The 21,511-nt window shown below is 44.0% G+C and overlaps 1 long non-coding RNA gene and 1 other non-coding gene across 2 annotated transcripts in view; one reads left to right on the top strand and one right to left on the bottom strand.

The window, feature by feature from the left end:
* The window catches only part of LINC03041 (long intergenic non-protein coding RNA 3041), a 66,762-nt gene that overhangs the window by 27,028 nt on the left and 18,223 nt on the right, over positions 1-21,511 (bottom strand). The window lies entirely within an intron of this gene.
* Positions 2,523-21,511, top strand: part of LOC135274907 (uncharacterized) — a 34,772-nt gene continuing 15,783 nt past the window's right edge. Inside the window, exons 1-2 of the long non-coding RNA XR_010342652.1 lie at positions 2,523-2,668; positions 4,357-4,493. This is a non-coding gene — a long non-coding RNA (uncharacterized LOC135274907). The remainder of the gene's footprint in view (positions 2,669-4,356; positions 4,494-21,511) is intronic.

The following is a 21,511-nucleotide window of genomic DNA, read 5'->3' as shown; positions in this document are numbered from 1 at the left end:
AAAATTTCTCCAAAGTTATTATGTAGATAAGAATGGGGCCCCGTGTGTCTATCTGAGAAGAATTTAGTTCGACACTAAACCCCAAAGGATGCAGCAGAGGCTTCAAAAATCAGGAGTCCAGAGTGTCATTTTCCGAAGCCACAAATTCCCACCGTGGAGCTCTTGCCTTGGAATTTCAACATGGAATTCCCAGAGATGACTCCTACTGAAATTAGTAATGGGAAAGGCAAATTAGGTCATCTTGTCCGTCCCCCTGCCAGTTTCCTACACCGTGGTTAATTTTCTCCTCCTTTGATCAGATACATTTTAAATGTTTCAAGAGATGGAAATTGCACCAGTTGTCTCCCTCCAGAGTCTCACCGTCTACTGAAGTTACAGGACTCCATTTCCGCCCGTGAGACTCAGAGGAATTTTTCCAAGAGTGGAAGGTTGTTTGTGGGCTGGAAACTGCCTTTACCTCCCCCAAATTTCTCCTCATTTTCTGGCCATGGCCCAATTCATAGGGATTAGAAAATCCAGAGGTATGTTCATCTGCCCCAAATCACAAAATGGCCCCGAGAACATTCAAAGAAAATAATTTATTTGTAGAATCTGAGTACAAACACAAGGGGATTGATACTGATGCCCTTGAATAAAAGATGGGGCAGCTCGGAGCCCTGACGGCAGCTCTCTGTGCAAGAGAGTTACACATAACATTTATTGGAGGGGGATAAATAATCCAGATTGGAAACCACATGTTCCCAGGAAGAAACTACATGCCTTTCTAAACTGTTAGACACAACTAATAATAAAAACACTTTGTATTTTTGAATGAATTAAACATATCACTGCCTTTATTTCCAATCTCCATCTCTGAACCCTACACCTGGAAAACCCAACACTATGTTAGCAATGAAAAGCAGACAGAAGAGTGGTGATGATTGCACATAAAGTGCGTTGTAGACGTACTCAATGCCACTGAATTGTAAACTTAGAAATGGTTAAAATGGCAAAGAGAAAATGTAAAAAACCAAAGCCATTCTAACTGTACTGGAGGACAACAGGGGGACTTTCTGCAGTGGGTAGAGTGGATGGCCCCAGGAAAAAGGGGGACCTCTTCTTCCTTGCTTTAAAGCACACCCGTAGGCTCTAGGAGATGAGTCGTGGGCAGTAGGCTGAAAGACTGGTGTGTTTTCACACAGGTCCATCCCTTCCCTTCTCAGCACTTCCCTCTGCACCTTTTCCATAGAGGAAGAGGGTGGGACAACATGTTCTCTGAAGTCCCTTCAGCACTAGCATATTGCTGTTTATGGCAGACCCTGCTATAGCCAATTCCCCATCCATTCTCCTTTCCACTTACTCATAGAACCTCCTTTTTAATTTTAAGTATCACTATGCCAAATTATTAAAAATAAATAAAAATTAAAAGCTCACTTCCACAGCTCCCTTGCAGCTGGGTTTTCACTTTGTGACTCAGTTCTGGTAGATGAGATGTCAGTAGAAGTCCCTGGGGAGGTGGTCTCTGTGCCTTACACCTTTTTCATCTTCTTTGCTCTGTCATGGTTGCAATACCTCATGCGATCTTCTTGCAACCTTGGGGATGAAGCAGGAAGAGAGAGGGAAGCTCGGCCTATAGTGATGGGATACAGTGGCCATATAAGCCCTGGATAGACAAATGAATAATTTGTGTAGGTGTGGGTGTGGGTGTGAATGTGTGTCTATCATAAACACCTTTACTTGTTTAAGCCACTGTAGTATGGCTTTCTGTTACAGCCAAAGGCATTCTTAACGGAAATAAATTTCATGTCAATGACACTTGAAATTCCACATTACTCACTCCTTTGAATGAAGTGCTGAAGGCTTGTATTAAAATACAAATGCTTTTTGGAAGGGGAACATTTTAAGTTATAACAAGCCATTGATATCCTACGTTCAAGAGTGTTTATCAAAATAGCTATTTTGTCCAATGGCAGGAACCTAGAGGAATAGCATCGGAGATGTGGACTTGGGCATGAGGGAGTTTCCTTAAAGAAGATGCTGATGTAAAGGAGCTCCCTTACTGAGTCACAGTAGGGATGGAGTCCTGAGGTCTGGGTCAGGAGTGCTGGGGAGGTGGGCAGAGCTTGTGGAGAGATGGAGAAAAGCTGGAAAGAATAAGGAGAATGATATGGTTTGGCTGTGTCCCCACCCAAATCTCATCTTGAATTGTAACTCCCACAATTCCCATGTGTCATGGTAGGAACCTGGTGGGAGGTAATTGAATAATAGGGGTGCGTCTTTCCCATGCTATTCTCATGATAGTGAATAAGTCTCATGAGATCTAATGGTTTTAAAAACGAGTTTCCCTGTACAAGCTCTCTTTTTGCCTGCTGCCATCCATGTAAGACATGACTTGATCGCTTTTGCCTTCTGCTATGGCTGTGAGGCCTCCCCAGCCATGTGGAACTGTAAGTTCATTAAACTTCTTTCTTTTGTAAATTTTGCAATCTCAGGTATGTTGTTATCAGCGGCATGAAAATAGACGAATGCAGAGAAGGCCAAATTCTTCCTTGGATTTGTCTCCTGTGGAGGAAGCTTCAACACTAAACAGCCCCTGAAGGCTCTCAGACATTTAGAAGGGAGACGGATTTATCCCAGGAGTTTAGAATTCAGTTTGAAGATGCTTCCAATTGTGCTTTCTCCTGCCTGGGTGTGTGTTCCCTCCCCTACGGCCACTTCTTATTTCACCCCTTACTCCACAGCCTGCTGAAAGCCCAGAACCTGCACTGTCCCTCTCCACCCCGGGACCCCCACAGCGTGTCTGTACTGGTTTCCCAGCTCTGCCCTCCAAGTGCAGATATGCATTGCCTCAGCCCTTTTGGTCCAAGTGTCTCCTGGGCCTGGTGTCTCCTGCAACACCAAATGCCTCATGGCCTTTTCTTTCTTCAAACTAGCCGTGTTAAGCGCTCACAGCCCCATACCTTTCTAAACTAGATCCATGAGCTAGCTCCTTCCATCCCAGACCTCAGCTCACCCCCACCCCGAGCCAGGGCCCAGGGCCCTCAGTGTTGCCCTGACAGAACAGGGCCCCCATCAGCTGCGTAACAGTCCTAAGCCTGTTCATCCTCCTCCTTCCTCCTCCCCCCAACCCCAATTTGAGGTAACCTCCTTGCTTCTCCTGCTGACAAGTGCCAGGCCCTTTGCTACTTCTGCTGTTAAAAGAGAGACCAGTCCCTATAACACTTTTTATGAAGGAAATGACTGCAACATGAGGCTCAGGGTGACAGGCAGAAAACAAGGGCCCTGCCTGTAATCCCAGTACTTTGGGAGGCCAAGGTGGGTGGATCATGAGGTCAGGAGTTCAAGAACAGCCTGGCCAAGATGGAGAGACGTCATCTCTACTAAAAATACAAATATTAGTGGGGCGTGGTGGTGTGCGCCTGTAACCTCAGCTACTCGGGAGGCTGAGGCAGGGAATTGCTTGAACCTGGGAGGCAGAACTTGCAGTGAGCCAGGATCACACCACTGTACTCCAGCCTGGGTGAGAGAGCAAAACTCCAAAAAGAAAGAAAGAAAGAAGGAAAACAAACACGCTGGAGAATGGGCATTCTGGAGAGAACCCACGGAAGCCATCCCCACACAGCAGAAGCAGGAAGCCCCCATCCCCGAATACCCAAAAAGTCCTGATAAACTCACCCAGGGGCAGGGAGCAGGGGCTTTCTTGAGGGGTGAACTTAAATGCATGGATTTAGGCATCAGATGGACCTGATTTATGTCCCTACTCTGCCACCACATAGCTGTGTGACCTGGGGCAAGTCACTTAGCATCTCTTAGCCTTAGTTACCTCTGTGAGTAGGAAGTATAGTTTTAACGGCTCATCTCTCCTAGGCTGCTATGAGAATGCAGTGAGATAAGCCACGAAAAGTAGTATCAATCAGTGTCGGGTCAGGAAACAGAAACCACCCTGGGCATGTCAACAAAGGTTTAATACAAGTGATTGGGTATGAAAGTTTTGGAGGGGCTTCTGCAGCAAAACCAGGAAGGCCGTGTTGCTCAGAGATAGATAACTGCAGGACGACCCCACTCTCTGGGACAGGAGCCCATAGGGAGGTGAAGTTGCCCATAGCTCACAAGCTCCGCCCCATGGGGCTGCTCTGGTGCCTCAGCTGCCTCTACTATTGTCACCGTGGCTGCTAGGATGAGAAAGCAAGGGCCTAGACCTTTGTGGTCGCTGTAGGAGCCCAGGAGCTCAACAAACCCAGGGCAATGTCACTCACCAGCTATGTTAGCGGCCCCATGGTCACCTGCTGTTGTCTGTTGCTGCTACTGCCACCACCAGCACCAGACACTGGATTAGTTAAATTATCAAAATAATGACTTTTTGCTCCCATTTCCCAGGATTCTGTGAGTGCTTCCCATTGACAGAATGGAACCGAAGCTGGCAAGGAAGTCTGGGAGATGTAGTTTTCAGGCGTCCTAGCCCTGGATACAGAGGAAGGAATCACTATCTCAAACAGCACAATTCCTGGCAAATAGTAAGTGCTTGATTATGTTAACCCTCATCGTCATTGTTATTATTATTTGTAGCATACCTTATTTTTTTTTTCCTGCAACTGACAAGTAGTGGGGTCTCAATCAAGTTATTTCACCTCTTCACGCTTTCATTTCTTTATCTTTAAAGAGAATGAATGAGTGCTGGGCCCACTCAACAAATAATTTTCTTCTTTCCCTCCTTTATCCAATCAACAAACATTGCTAAGCACCCTGTATCAGCCAGGCGGGGAGCAGGCAACCATGGATATAAGATCAGCAGCATCAGGTTTGTGCTATAGGTCACTGTCCAGTGAAATGAAACACTGTGCTGCTTAGTCATCTTGAGTTCACCCTGCTAGTTAGAAGCAAAACAAATGCACTCCCATTCCAGTGCTCTTTCTTGTTTATTTTATTACCTCTCTAATTGTTCTAGCAAAGCCCATGGTCAGGGAACATTTCTTCTGCTGCTTCTGTGTGTGCACATAACCAATAGTCCCTTTCTCCAATAAGTTCCATTACCCACTGCCCATCATCCACCCCCTCCCCCCGTCACCTGGGCCTCAGTATCAACTTGTCAATGATGTAGCAGGGAGATGAGCTGCAGAGTGGGTCAGCAGCCTGGGGCCCTGGTCAGCACCTGCAGAGCAATCAGGGTAATAAGGAATGTAAAAATATGAATGCTCTGGGTCTCCATGATTTCCCTGTTTGCCCAATCCGTCACTCTGCTACCCATGGATTTCCCACTATTACTCATGACCCTAATGTGGAGTGGGAGACCCTGTGTATTCCATCTCTTATTCCTGCTCACTCTGAATGCATTTCAAATATTGCTGTGGAAACGTCAATTCCCCAAGCCAAGAAGACCCCCGTTTCCCAGAAGCTACTTCTACAAACTCTAGAATATAGATGAGCCTGGCCCAATCACGCGCTGCATCTGGGCCCAGCGGATTTGCAGCACACCTGCATTGGAGGTAAATCGATTGGTGCTTCTTAATCCTGGCTACCACCAGGCAGGTTCTCTCCTACTCATTGAAGCTTAGTAGCAACATGCCCTTCACTGTAAAGAGAATTTTTTGTCCTCTCACTTGGGACTAAAGGTCAAAGTTTAAATCTATATTTAATGCCATTTTCTGAAAACTGGATTTGTGATTCCCTTTATGTTGGTATTACATATCTTAAGGGATTTCACGGGGAGAAATCTGGGAAGCCCAGTTTCTGAGAATGACCTTTACTTTAAATGTGTAAATAGGATGGAGCTTGTGTTTCTGGTTTTTAAACCTTCTAATTGTGCTTCCAAAGACAGTTCTGGAAAGCAGCGGCTGTGGTGAGTGGTTACACAGAAGCCACTTTGAAAAGGAGAGACTTTGATTTTTGTCTTATACAGATGAAAGGCCGGAGGCCATATGGGCTCATGCTCTTTTGGCCTGCTAGGGACAGTTTCTTTTGAAGCTTTGTACCTGGAGCTACAGTGATCCCACATTAGAATATGCAAATAGTACGGCCTTTAAGTGTCTCGGAAAAGGGAAAGTTCAAATTTACTTAATTCTATTTTTCCTCTGAATTTTATAAAACATTATTGAAGTGGCATCAGAATATCATTCGGAATGTCAGTTTTAGAATATTTCAAATATTTACCTAAAGGTTTTTTCACAGCAGCTTTTACAGTCTGAATGTGGCACTAAAAGCAGATATAAAATTGACTTTTTTTTTGTACTTCATAAGCTCACACTTGCATAATTAGAAGGTAGGGATAAGGGTCTCTCAGTTTGCCAGGTGTCCCTAGCCAGGATTAATGAATGGATGGCTAGATAGACAGATAGGATAGATTAGATAAAGAGCGATAAATAGCTATAATAATAAATAAATATGCCATGATAAACTTATTTTTTAAAAAACAGATCGACCCTCATATTATTATCACATAATCCCCAGCTCTCAGACACCTAAAATTTGGCATCTGTTATTTTGAAACAAGATACGATTTGTCCTCCCTGGCTATATGGAAAAGAAGGGTGACCATAAAATTATATTTTCTTATTACTCAACACCATCAGAAAATCTGGCTCTGGGAAATTTGCTGTTTGAGGCCTACCAGATGCTTCTGCCCTCATGCCTCCCTATCACTCCCACAGCAATGGTCCCCTCCGCAGCCAGCCACTGTCAGGACACTGACTCTGCACAGGGTCCACTGATGAGAACTGTGAGGACATCGCACCCAGGGAAGGGTCCCCCTGGCCCAGGCTCAATTCAGAAGTGGCAGGACCAGGTCACAATCCCCAGCCTTTCTGACCCAGAATCCACAACCTCACACTTTATTCTACTTGGTTCCAAAGTGAAGCTCACTAAGCCAATTTAGAAAAAAAATGACTTCTTTACAAAGTGAGCCATTTCTTGCAGCATTTTTATTTTATTTTATTTTATTTTATTTTTTTTTTGAGACAAAGTCTTGCTCTGTCACCAGGCCGGAGTGCAGTGGTGCAATCTCCGCTCACTGCAACCTCCGCCTCCCAGGTTCAAGCGATTCCACTGCCTCAGCCTCCTGAATAGCTGGGACTACAGGCGTGCACCACCACACCCAGTTAGTTTTTTGTATTTTTAGTAGAGATGGGGTTTCACCACGTTAGCCAGGATAGTTTTGATCTCCTGACCTCATGATCCACCCACCTCAGCCTCTCAAAGTGCTGAGATTACAGGCTGGAACCACCACGCCCAGCCTAGCATTTATTTTTTACCTTCATTCACACACGTCTATTGGATGCCTCCTCCATCGGGAAGCAAATTCCCAGAAACAGGTTGTGGTAGATTTGGACTGGCGTTTGCAGCCACTTTAATGACCAGATCAGGTCTCTAAGCACTGAGCTGGCTAGATGGACCAAAGCTGAACATGCCTGGGGCACATTTGTTCAGAGTTTACAGCCACAGTGACTTCAGTTTTTAGAGAGGCATCTAAGTACCCTCTTTATGATTGCCTCAAGCTTTCCTTGCCTCCTGTGGTCATACAGGCCTTAACTGCCACCCTCCCACCTGCAACTTCCAGCCCCTAAACACCCCCTAGGGAAGGACACTGCCCTTCCCCTGCCAATGTCCCTCCACTGATTTCCTGGTTGGTCTTTGTTTCCTCATTCTTGCAAACTGGGCTCCTCCCACTGTCTTCCCACCTTTGTTCCTTTGCCCCCAATAGCTGTCACTGAAACCACTGTGACCCTTGCCTTTCCAGAATGCCTCCCCTCCTCCCCCTGCATCCTTTATTTAATGGCAGGTTGCCTTAGGCGAAGCTGATTAATCTCACCTCCTCCACGGCCTTTCTTTCTTCCCTGGGGCTCTATGCTACCTCTGCACTTTGTTTCTAGATGACCTCCTCTATTCCGTCACTTTTAACTGTAGCAGACGGGAGGGAATGTCTTTCACACACACACACACCCTGAACATGCTATCATCCCTCTATTCCCCATGATCTCTCTCCCAACTCCTCCTTCTTTTAAGGAAAGTTGCCACCATGTCAAACTACAATCAAGTTTTATTGTCTTTGCCTAAGGCCATTTTCTTTCTCATTCCCAACTCCTAATCTTCAAGCCTAAGGTACTCATATGATTTGTCATATTGAGACCCTCTTTTCTTTAGGATCTCTGGGAATCTTCCACTCCATTCTCAGCAAAAATGTCTTAATTCAGGGTTCTTGTCTCTTATAGCTCAGCAAATGTAATGTTTGACATTTCGTGATGTAGCCCAAGACAAAAAAACAGGACTGTCACATTAAAGGCAACCTTGAGGAGCTCACATAGTTGTACAACACATTAGAAGCACCTTGTTGTTCATTGCGGGTATTTAATTAAATACTGAAACAGTGAAGAAATATTTAAGAATGTGATCCCTGGAGTCAGACAGACCAAGATTCAAGTTCTGCCTACATCCCTTGCAATCTCTGAGACCCCAGGGATGTGACTGAATCTCTCGGAGCCTCATTTCCTTTTCCATAAAAGATAAATTATAATCAGAGTACTTCTTTCCTGGGCTTGTTGTGAGGATTCAGTGAAATAATGTGTATGAAGGCCTAGTCCCAAGTCTGGTACAAAATATTTGTTCAAAATATTATCTTTTATTAAATATTAGGTTGATGCAAAAGTAATAACAGTTTTTAGCATTGCATTTAATAGCAAAAAGCACAATTACTTTTGCACCAACTTAATAGCATTCAATAGACAAAGAACAAACCCCTTGGTTTAGGGCCATAGCCTCTTACAGCTTACTTCTTACTCTGATTTTTGTTTTTTAAATCTCTGCTTATTTCTAGGCTTAATTGACCAAAAATGACTATCATTACCTCCTAGGCCGATTTCTAGTTGCTTGCTTCTGCCATACATTTTGGGTCTGAAGTTCCACAGGAATCGGGCAGCCTCCCAGCTTTTTCTAACACTCTCAGAATTCACCTCTTCACTCTCTATGGCCTTCTAACGCCTGAGAGCTTTGAGGTACGTAGGGGTAACCTCGGAGAAGCATATGGCTTGGAAAGCATTCTCTTTGGCTCACTTGACCCCCAATCCAGCTCTATGCAGTGTATGGATTTTTAAGACAAACACATGAAAGGCATGGACGCAATTCTTCCACAGAAGTCTCACCACCAGTTCAACTTTTATAATTAATTGGCCAGTAAATTCAATAACATTTTAAAGAAGAATAAATTCGATCAAAGAAACAGGGAATTCAGTTCAGTCATAGGTTTCGGTTTTGCTCCCCACCATCTTTTTTTTTTTTTTTTTTTTTTTGGTTAATTGTGGTTGAGCCCTCTGCAATTGAGAAAAAACTGTGGGATCTGGTTCACATCAACCTCCTTTAAAGCACTTTCAAGGAAGTTGCCTTGACCAGAGGGCTAAGAAGTAGGCATTTCACTATCTTTTGAGCAAATGGAGATTTTCTTTGTCAGCCCCATAAAGTGAAAGTTCTAGCTGTTCCTAGGAGAAAAAAAAGGAGCCCAGTTTCATTGTCAAGAACTGGAAGCCAGAACATGTGGAGCTCTTGATTCTGGTGATTAATTCTCCATGAAGGCACTTAATTTTCTCTCCTTCATCTTCTGCATCTGTAAAACAGGAGTAAGCGACACCATAGAATTGCCAGAGATCAATGGGCAGGGACAGGCACTAATGAGGCAGCATATGAAATATTCAAGAGATTCTTGGCTAAGGAGTCGCTAATGATTACATGCTTGCTTACCAACTTCCAGATTTAGCAAATCTGTTGTGTTAGTGCATACTAAAAATTAAAGGATAGCAAGAAGTACAAATTTAATTTGTAAAAAGTCTTCAAGTACTGGTTTGGAAATGCCCCTTGGAGATACAGGCTTCGTTCTAGCTTGCTTTTCTAACTCAGGCCCTAACCACAGGGTGTGACGGCCCTATTCCTGCAGTCTTCGGGGCCACTGGCTTGACTCTCCACCCCCAGCTTTGTGCTACAGCTTCCGATCTGATTTCATAATAAAAGGTCACGTAGCTGCCTTTGGCTGCCAAGTTTCAAATATGCCCTGATGTTAACCCTTTAGAGGCTACAGAGTAGTGGCATTTTTCTCAATGCTGTTCCAGTATTCACATAAATGGGTTATCTATGTCCCAAGAATATGCATCCTCCCCCATATGGGACTCCATAAAGCCATTTCATTTGAATGAGAATGTAAGATGCCTCCAAAACTACATTGATGTTTTTATTTCCTAAATTAATTTTTTTGTGAAGAAAGTTGTGTTGTAACGTTCCACCCTCAGAGTGTCTGAACCAGTGAACATCTTGTAGACAGCTCTTCCCAGACATCCTGCAACAACTCACTCCATCCCTCCAGACAAAGTCTTTGGGGACTGAAGAAGGTTAGATCCACCAGCTTCCCTCAGAGAGGGGACCTGGGCCTTGGGCTTCCTGAACCTCATTCTGACTCTCCTTAGTGTTCTTTATCCTGCTTCTTGAAAAAGCCAACTCGGAGCATATGTGGACAAGCTCCAGAAAGCAGCGTGCTCTCACCAATAAGCTCATCTCAGGGGAAGCCAGACAAAGTCATGCCCCCGACCCCCTTGGTGTAATGAGGCTAGCATCAGCTCAGATTGTCTAAGGAAGGAGACATCAGCAGCCAATCTAACCTCACAGTCCCACAACTCCTCCCTGTCATGAATCACTCTCTCCCCGCTGGCCCACAGAGCTTCGATGCAGCCCTTCAGAGACCTGGGTGCATTGCTGATGCGCCTATCTAGCCTGCTCCCCTCTGCCTTGTGGGCAGTGTTAGGATCTTCTCTGTGCTCCTCTGTGCCTAGCACCATGCCTGACACTTTAGAAGCCCCCACTAATTGTCTGTCAGATGAATCAACAAAGATAAAATATTGGTTGACAATTAACCTACTTCAAAGGATGAACAACTCTATTTCTGGAAACTGTATTGAAGTAATTGGTTCACAGATTAAATCTCTCAAGTGCTTACTGGACAAGCGAGTGAGTGACTTTCTTGGCACACTTCATAATAAGTGACACATCTTTGACCAGTCACCAGGAATGTGAGTTTATCCACCAGGCATTTATGGAGACTCGTGTACGTGCCCAGGACTGTTCCAGTACAGTTGGGGAGGGTAGCAGGGAAAGGAAAATAGAATAGAATTGTGAGTCCTGGGTCCTGGCCTCCAGCATCTTAATCCTAATGAGGAGGAACAGATTCAGAAAGCCCCTGGCAGAACACTTGTGACACTCCAAGCTGGCCCCTCAACCCTGGACAAACTTGCTGAGATTTAGACATGGCTCAGCCAGCCAGATTGGTTCTGGTCACAGTGTCTTGGGACCACATCATGTCACAATGCTGTATGGTCACATCATTAAAACATCCAGACATGCCTTCAACCATTATGTAGCCAAACCAGTGTCTGTGGGGAGATGAGTGGTTTCAGTGAAATCACAAGTCTGAGAGCAGAAATGGCAAATGAAGAACTTCACTGAGCAAAACCCCTGGAAAAGCAATGGGGCCATGCCAGCCTCTCCCTTTAGAGCTGTTGCCGCTTCCTCCCACCTGCCTGGATTTCCTAACTTCTCTTGATGAGGTGAGTGTGGCTAACATATTTTTAAAAATAACCTGGCACCTATTTCCAACCTCCTTTTCCTTCACCCCTCTCTACTATGGTAGGTGGAAAATCTAAATATGGCATTTCCCAGCCTCCCTGGTGATCTCTTGGGCAATGAGACAGAACACAGGTCAGCTGGGGGATTCTTGGAGGGCTTCAGCTCTCCTGACACCACCGCTACCCAAGCCCCTTTTGTCCTGAACACAGACATGACTGCTCAAGGTGAGGCAAGCCTCTTGTGAACATGAGAGAAAGTTTTTAAAAAGCACAGACACATTGGTCCAGACACCACGGGCGCCAAAGCAGCCTTCAGACATCTTGTTATATAAGAAAAGACAATTCTGTTTAAGTCGCTGTTAGGTTTTCTGTTGTATGCAGCTAAACATGTTCCTAACTGGGTTAAAGAGTTAAAAATGTCCTTTTCTTTACATGAGGAATGATCAATAAGATATCAAAAGTGAATAACAAATAGGAAAGAGGAATACAGTACAGAGAAACTAGTATCCCTGGGACCCACAGTGACATTTGTGGAACAGCCCATTGTGGCTGGCTATGGACACAAAGTGGGCCCCTTTTCCACCTCCCAGGTAACACAGCATAGAACCTTTTAAAATAAATAGTATTTTTAACAATAAAACCTCAATGAGTCATCTGACCATCCTCAGGTGTCTAACTCCAACTCTCAAGTCATTGGCTAGCTCATGTTATTCATGACCAATATTTGGACAGATGCTTTAAAGTTTTAGAAAGCACTTTATATACATAATCTGGCATGATCTCTACCACCTTTATCAACTCCTTAAATACAGATAGGCAGAGGAGTGCCTGCCTGCCTCTAGAGAGGCAATTCTTGAATCTTCCAGAAAATTAGCTTATCAGTCACCGTATGTGAAATATATTCTGGTTTTATTTTTTTAAATACACTTTTGTTAGGCAATATAGCATGGTTGGTTCATAGAAACATTACTCATAAGAGCCACAAAGTGGAGACAAGCCAAGTGTCTATCAGCTAATGAATGGATAAGTAAAATGTGGTGTAACTATACAATGGGATATCATTTGACCATAAAAGGGATTGGCATTCTGATACATACCACACCATGGCTGAGCCTTGAAAGCATCTTGCTAAGTGAAAAAGAAGCCAGACACAATGACTACTTATTATATGATTCCATTTACGTGCAAAGCAGAATAGGCAAACCTGTAGAGACAGAAGGTAGAGATTAGCGGTTACAAGGAGGGGGAAGGGGGAATGGGAGCAAAGCTAACATATATCAAGCTACTTTTAGGGCGATAAAAGTGGTGATGGTTGTACAACTTTGAACATATATTAAAAATCACTGAATTATACACTGTAAAAGGGTGAGTGGGCTGGGCATGGTGGCTCACGCCTGTAATCCCAGCACTTTGGGAGGCTGAGGCGGGTAGATCACCTGATGTCAGGAGTTCGAGACCAGCCTGGCCAACATGGTGAAACTCTGTCTTTACTGAAAATAGAAAAATTAGCCAGGCATGGTGGTGCGTGCCTATAATCCAGCTACTTGGGAGGCTGAGGTGGGAGAATCGCTTTAACCCGGGAGGCGGAGGTTGCAGGGAGCAGAGACTGCACCACTGCCCTTCAGCCTGGGCGACAGAGCAAGACTCTGTCTCAAAAGAAAAAACCAAGGTGAAAAGGGTGAGTTTTATGGTATGTAAACTATACCTCAATAAAGCTGGTATCTTTACCATATCTCATAATGAGATAAAGCCGTCTTCTTGATTTGAATCCCAACTCTGCCGCATACTGACTGTGTGATTTTGTCCAAGCTACTTAACTTCTCTTTGCCTCAGCTTCCTCTTCTATAGAGTGGCTGCAGTAAGACACCCGATCACATAGGCCTGCTGGGAGGATTAAATTAATTAAAACATATAAAGTACTCAGAATTGTACCTTTCACACAGGGAACACTGTGGAAAAGTGTGTGCTGTTATTATCATTATCATTGTAATCATTATTCAAACCTGGGATTTTTTTTTTAGACAGAGTTTCACTCTTGTTGCCCAGGCTAAAGTGCAATGGTGTCATCTCGGCTCACCGCAACTTCTGCCTCCCGGGTTCAAGCAATTCTCCTGCCTCAGCCTCCCGAGTAGCTGGGATTATAGACATGCACGACCACACCCGGCTAATTTTTTGTATTTTTAGTAGAGACGAGATTACTCCATGTTGGTCAGGCTGATCTCGAACTCCCGACCTCAGCAATCCTGGGATTTTTATTTGACACAAAGACCATTCTTTGTACCAAGCTGTGGATAAATCTGTTTAGGATTATAGATGATTTTTTGGTGTGGAGTTTGTTGTCCCTTACTTGTCTATTTGCTACCGAAGTGGGTATCTGTTTTGTGCTTGGTTTCCTATAGGTACAAAGGTAGTAATTTGGAGCACAAATAAATATCCCCCAGATCTCACCAGCTGGTGATCATACACACACACAAACATACACGCAAAAAAAAAAAAGAAAGAAAAAAAATAAAAGCTATGGTTTTGAACCCCGTATATGCTCCAGAAAGGAGCTTGCCTGCACCTACAGTTTGTTGTTGGAGCTTCAGTGGGCGCCAGGGGCCCTCATTTCTTTCCTATCCTGTGTCTCCTTCCTCTCCTTCCTCTATGGCTCCCATAGAGATGCCTGAAGAAGTCTTTGCTGCCCTAGGACAGTGAGCATCCCCAGATAGCCGTTTCGCACCCAGGCTGCCATCTGTGATGTGTCCAGAGCAGGCTGTGGATCTGCGCAGAAAAGAGAAGAATAGAAGCTTCCATGGCTACATGATCACCTGGGCCCCAAAGCAGCAGATCCATGCCAGAATCTCACCTTCTCAGGAGAACAGCTCTCCTGTGCTCTGGCTCTCATTCCTCTGGACGTGGGTTCAAACTCTGTCTGCCAGACCAGACTCAAAATAGTTGTTCCTGCCATTCTAGCCAATATCTCCCTTTCCTTTCTGCCTCTTTCCAAAAGAAAATGTTCCCCATGCAATTAAAGGAATGGTGGCAAACAGATGCAAATAAGGGGTGAAAAGTGGGCCTGTCTACAGTAGCAACACCTGGGACCCAGCTTGGCCAGCCAAATGCTCTATCCCAGTTCGGATAGAGAACTATCATCTTGACATTACATGAGAGTGAGGTGTAGCAAGGCAGTCTTTTAAAGGAGCAGGCATCATTGATCATTGAATAAACAGTTACTGATCACATACTATGTGCCTGGCACTGGACTAGTGCCAGGGATATCATTATGAATAAATGCAGAATTGCCTTAATCCTCATTTCCAATGAGGAGAAACAATGAATGAATGTTGAACACACTTTTCTTTTCCATTGAAACATCGATGATATGCTACCACATTTGGATCAACAAGGCAGTTTCCCAGCCTGGCCCCTACAATTCCCTCCTAGGAGAACAGAAAGATAAACATTCTTTTATATGCAGTTGACATGGTTTTATTTTCATGAACTAGGAGTGGCCTTAATAGACAACAGGCCTTGCTCTCCAGTCACTGCCAGAAAGAAGAGCTACAGACCATTTATTCTGAAACCACATCCCCAAATATTTAACTGACTTCAGGTTCACAATCCTATACAACTGTTACCTTTTGGCCTATAACATGGGTAAACACATTTGGTGCTTCTCATCTGAAACTCCAGGATAGCACATTCAGTGTCTAGTTCCCAGGCGGTTATCCTATAGTATTCCTCTATGATAACGAAAATTCTCTTACGACAGGTTGTGGAACTCATCTAAAAAAACAGAATAAAATATTTTGGGAAGAATTTTAGTAAGCATGATTGAAACAAAAATGAAAAGATCTAATTAATCCTCTGTTAGCCAGAATATTCTCTACCTCTTAGAATTTTGGTTGAAGTTTTCTTATACCCTAGGGCTTGTCATAACCCACTCAAAGTATTGCCCAGCAAGTCTTTATGGGGGCTGCTCCAATGTTTGAGAGGCACATACTTCCACTTCTGGTATACACCTGAAAGAACTGAAAGTGAGGGCTAGAATGAATATTTATACACAGGCACATGAAAAGATGCTCAAATTCACTAATCATTAGGAAAATGCAAATCAAAACCACAATAAGGTACCACCTCACATCCATTAGGATGGCTACTAACAACAACAAAAGCCAGTTGAAAATACCACGTGTTGGTGAGGATGTAGAAATTGGAACCCAACTTCTGCACAGTTGGTGGAAATGTAAAATGGTACAACTGCTATGGAGCCCCCTCAAAAAATCAGAAACAGAATTACTGTATGATCTAGAAATTCTGCTTCTTGGTATATGCCCAAAACAACTGAAGGTAGAATCTGGAGGAAATATTTATGCACATGGAAAGATGCTCATCGCAGCATCATTCACAATAACTAAAAGGTGAAAGCAACCCAGTGTTCATTGACGGCTGAATGGATAAACAAAATGTGGTATTATCATACAACAGAGTACTATGTAGCTTTAAAAAAGAATGGAATTCTGATACATTCTACAACATGGATGAACCTTGAAGACATCATATGAAGTGAAATAAGTCAGGCACAAAGAGAACAACATTGTGATTTCACTTATATGAGGTACCTGGAGTAGCTAAATTCATAGAAACAGAAAGTAGAATAGATATTACCAGGGGCTGGAGGGATCCAGGGACCAGGGCGTGGAAGGAGTTATTGTGGAATGAGTGGAGTTTCAGTATGGAAAGATGGAAAGGTCTAGAGACGGAAGGTGGTGATGGGTGCCCAGTGATGTGAATGTACTTAACGCCATTGAATTGTCCACCTAAAAATACTAAATTTGTTGTATGTACATTTTACCACCTTAAAAAAAAAAAAAACTAAATAGTAAAAGAATAGGTGTACTTAGAATGCCACTTGCATGGATATGAGGAATGATCACAGTAATCTCTCCGGAGCCTTAAGACCTTTCCCTTTCCTGGCTTGTTTATGCCATAGAGGATGCTCAGCCCCATGGTCTCCATTCTCATCATCCAATAAGGAGTGTCTAAGTAAGTGGCACTGCTGTAACTCATGTAATTTACAAAAATAATATTTCATCCTTACCATTGGTACTGCCTGTGGTTGCATGCTGAATGGGAATCATTTCAGAAGGTTCCAGCTAGCCTTCCTCAGAAGATAAAATCCTCTAAAGGATGATTTCAGCCTTTCTGGGATCTACTAAGAAGAGCATAATGAATGTTGTAGAACAAACCAACTTAAAAAGGTGGTGGTGGGGGGTAGATATTGCCCACTTGCAAAAATCCCCTCTACCCTCTTTATACCAAAGGAGCCATATCTTCATTTATAATAAATGCAAACTTGGAAAGGCTCACAAGCCCGCCTGCCTCTTCAGCTAATGACAGCTTCAATTATGGGGCCTAATCCTGCATTCCTGACACTCCCCTTATCCCTGCATAACTTCCAGGGGAGTCAAAGGGCCCTCCGCCCTGGCCCTGGTGAGGGAGACATTAGTTATGCAGGAGCAGTGCCTGGGGCGTGCTGGCAAATTTAAGGGTCTGTTCATATAACTGCACACACTTGGAAGCCTTAAATCCTCATACTTTGACTCTTCACCTTACACTGAAATAAAAAGCCACAGTAACTCCATTAAAAAATATAAAATTCCTCTACAGGAAATGAATACTAGTTTGCTTCCAATTTACATTGGTTTTAGGTTTCTTCTTCCCACCCCCTTTTTACTTTTAATGTTGGTGTTCCATTTCGTGGAAAATATTTTCTATAAGGAAAAAAAAACACACAAGCATCATGCAGGGTCTTTGCATTTTATTTACTAAACTGGGCAAAACCTCTTTGATTTGCTGGCTCTTACTCCCTGGTAAATCGGTGGGAATTCCTCACAAACATAAGCTTGGCTTAAGTCGCTCTGTGGGGACACCTAATGACCTCTGGCTTATTGAGAAGTGGCCTTGTTTTATATACTAATCATCCACCCAGCTATATTAGTAACGAGTCCATAACTCATTTTCATCCTAGGCACACACTGTGCATTATCAGTCTCCTAATTAATCCCAGACAATTCAGGGGGCAGGTATTCTTAGTTCTGATTTTCCTCACTGCTCCTCAAGCCAGAGAGTCAGAGTCGGCAAACAGAGGGTCGTGCTCTGTGTCCCTGAGGCATGCCCCTGTGTCCCCGCCCAGAGCCCACTCCACCCCCAACACCCTCCCCCTGGACTAGGGAAGCCCTGGGAACCAGCACACCTCTGCTGATCTCTGAGGCAGTGGGGCTTCCTCAGGGGAGAAGGAACCTGGGGTCAGCAGACATCCTGCAAGCCTGCTTAATGGACAAAGTCAACAGAAGCTTCCCCAGAGGCAGAAAATAAATTCAAAGCCTTCGTAGACAGCAAGCAGGCTGGTCTCTGTGCTCTGGGCAGCTGAGACTCCCACACATTTGCCCCAAACCTTCATCGCACTCACCTTTGTCTCCTGGGATGCAGGGGAGTGGCTCCAGCCTCTCCTCCCCACCTCTCTGAAGAGACAAAGACACATAACACATTGCTAGGCATCAGTTCCAGAACACTGAGCTGGTATTAGCTCCTTTTCAAAAAGCAAGACACGAGCAATTGTACGTTTTCAATCATTTCACTGCTTATTTTTAATGTCCCCAGTTAAAAGGGGAAAGGGGCAATTGTGGAGCCCTTGCAATAGCCAAGCTCTCAGCTTGAATGCATGATCTCATTTTATCTTCAGGCAACTCCATGAGCTAAGTACCACGAGTCCCATGTTACAGATGAGGAAACGGCAAGAAAGCTCCATATCTTGCCCAATATCACACAACTGGTGAGCAGATGAGCTAGGCTTTCAATCTGGGCCTGCCTAAGCACAAAGCCCATCTCCTCGTCCTGTAGAACTCCATTTAAGGCTCTATGCCAGATACGAATCTGAGGGTTCATGTGCTTGAAAAATGTTTGTCCATGAGTGTCCAGTATTGCTAAATGGAGTATAAAAATTGCTTCTGCTTTATTTCTTTGTAAAAATCACCTCCCAGCTTCCCTTTCTCCCCAGGTTCTCAAATCTGGCAATGTGAGTGTTCAGCCATGAGCATTGGCATCTATAGACACCTTCAAAAGAGGACCAGTTCTTTTCACTACTGGGGTCCTCCAGCGCTGGAAAACCTTCCCTTGCTGGGTTTAAAGGACCACTAGGCTTGGGATCAGGAGCTCTGTGTTCAAATTGCAACCTCCCCAAGCCTTGGTTTTCTCATCTTTAAATTGGAGATAATAATACTCATATTGCTGCTGTCTTTGCAGGGTAGTTGTGAAACAATAGTCCTTCCCAGCCTCCTTTCTAAGCTTCTATTCTAATTAGCACATTTTGGACGCCCTCGGTACAGCGGTCTTGACCGTCTCTGTTCTCACTCCATCTCCCTAGGCAATTCTTGTTCACCCTAATAGTGAGGATGTCAGCACTCCACCCAGCTGCCCTGGGATCTCTTTTCAGGGTTTCTGTGCCCCACCCCTCACCAGCTGTGGTGTGCTTTCAGCTGCACCTGCAGGCCTTGGAGAAGGAAGAGGTGGAGGAGGATTGCCCTCAGGGATTGCCCAGCCCCTCGCATTGAGGTTCCTTCGCAATAGTTGGGGAATCTGTGACTTATTCACCAGATCTCCCAGGAGAGCAGACTAAAGCCTGTCCTCTGCATGGATTACCCCTTGATAATACCTTACCCTGAGATCATCTTTTGCTAGGCTTCTTCTCTTTCCCTGCTCCACTCCCCACTCCCTGACCAGTCTCCCAGGGGAACACAGCCTTAATAAGTAACTTGTGCATGACCCCTCATCTCAGGCTGTTTCTAAGGACCTCCTCCAAAAATAATAATGGTTTCTGTTACACCTATTCCTGGCTTCTCCGAGCTCCAGACCCAAGTATCTAAATTGCTCCTTGACATCTTTTATCTTTCTCAATGGCAGCCTCAAGATCAAACACCGAGAACAGAACTTGTGATCTTTCCATGTTCCCATTGCCTTCCAGTGTTCCCCAGTTCGGTGACCCCTCCTCCTGTGCCCTCTCATCTATCTTTCAAAGTGGAATCCTAGGAATCTCTCAAGGCTTTCCCACCTTTCAACCTACCTTCCTCCTTCCCCACTCCATACAAACCATCTTCAAGCTCCTATCATTTTCATCCCCTAAATATACCTAAAATCTATAAAATAAAATTCTCTGCATCAGCTTCTACCATCACCCTGTCCAAGCCACCATCAGCTCTTCTCGAGATACTCATAATTCCCTCTAATAGGTTTGCATACCTCTCTTTCTGTTTCCAACATTAGTGATCGTGCCAATCTAATCATACCACTCCCCTACACAAAGCTCTTCTGCAGATTTTTATTGCTCCCAAATTAAGCAGAAAACTCCCAGCGAGGCCCAACAGGCCATGCATGGTGCCAACCTCATCTTTCTTTGCACTCCAGCCCCGGCACTTGCCTCCTTCTGTTCTTTTGACCAGAATGCTTTCCTTCTCCTCTTCCTTTTCATTCTTCCAGGTCTTCCACTCAGCTCAAGCATCGCCTTCTCATCTCCCTGCCTAAGACAAATTCCTTAATTAAGATTCCTGTAACACCGTGTATACCTTCTTCTTAAGACCTGCCACAGTTGCAGGAAGTTGCTGTCAAATGATTACAAACATGCACCTGTGTGGTCAGTGGCTCAGCAAACCCAAGTCCAAGTGCTTTGAGAACAAGGGCTGCATCCGTTTTTTTGCCACTTTATTCTCAGTAGCATCTAGCAGGCGTTCGGTGAACGGCATCATGACTAAATTTAGAAACTGCAGCACCACATGAAGAGGATTTTAGGAGGGGTGTTTCCCTCAGTACAAGCAGGGGCAGTGTCTCTTCTGTCACTGAGATCTTGCCGTTGCTGTTCTGCCTCAGGCTAGTGTGACCTGGAGAATCAGAGGATTATGCTATCAAATGACAAGTTATTCTCTCTGAAGACAGAAAGACATGAAACATGTTGTAGGCATCAGTTCCAAAACATTGAGCTGGTATTAGCTCCTTTTTAAAAAGGAAGACACAAACAATTGCACATTTTCAATCATCTAACTGTTTATTTTTCAATGACCCCAATTAAAAGGGAAAAGGGGCAATTGTGGAGCACCTACAACAGCCAAGTTCTCAGCCTGAATGCATGATCTCATTTTATCCTCACAGCAACTCCATGAGGTCAGTACCATGAGCCCCATGCTACAGATGAGGAAACTGAGAAGCTACGTATCTTGCCAATGTCACACAACTAGTGAGGAGATGAGCTAGGCTTTCAATCCAGGCCTGCCTGAGCACAAATCCCATCTTCTTGTCCTGTAGAACTCCATTTAAGTTTCTACTCAAGACAAAAATCTGGGGGTTCATGTGCTTAAAAACATGTTCATCTGTGAGTGTCCAGTATTGCTGAATAGAGTATAATTGCTCCTGCTTTATTTCTTTGTAAAAATCACTATAAACGCTGTTCTCCTGATCAGTAGATGTTGTATTTTGAAATACTGTGATTTAAGGTAGAGACCATGAATTTGTGTATGACAAGGGCCAGGCAGTATTTATTTTGCATATGCCCTGAAACTAGTAGGTGCTCAATAAACATTTGTGAAATGAAATTTGATTTATCTCGTATTAAGATTAAATGGCAGAGATTTGTGGTTCCATTTATTTTCTTCTCCCAGCATTCAAGAACAAGAGTTGGATTTGTTTTATGAAAATTAAATAATATATTTGGAAACACAATAGTGACATTTTTCTCTTTAATTACTGCATGACTCAATTACACTATTACAGAGTGTGGGAATGGAAAGAAATCTATTTGAAGGAGGGCTGGTGCTTTTTAGCAGGAAAGCACATCCGTGATCTTCGTGTTTAATCCCATTCACTATACAGAATCTGTGTAGCCCAAGGTAAGCAATATAGCTGAAACTGATTAT

The sequence above is a fragment of the Aotus nancymaae genome, unplaced genomic scaffold, assembly GCF_030222135.1.
Source record: "Aotus nancymaae isolate 86718 unplaced genomic scaffold, 86718_ANA_hifiasm-v0.15.2.pri h1tg000003l, whole genome shotgun sequence".
Taxonomy (NCBI): domain Eukaryota; kingdom Metazoa; phylum Chordata; class Mammalia; order Primates; family Aotidae; genus Aotus; species Aotus nancymaae.
The sequence above is the reverse complement of the archived record's forward strand: the minus strand, read 5'-3'. Positions and strand labels throughout refer to the sequence as shown.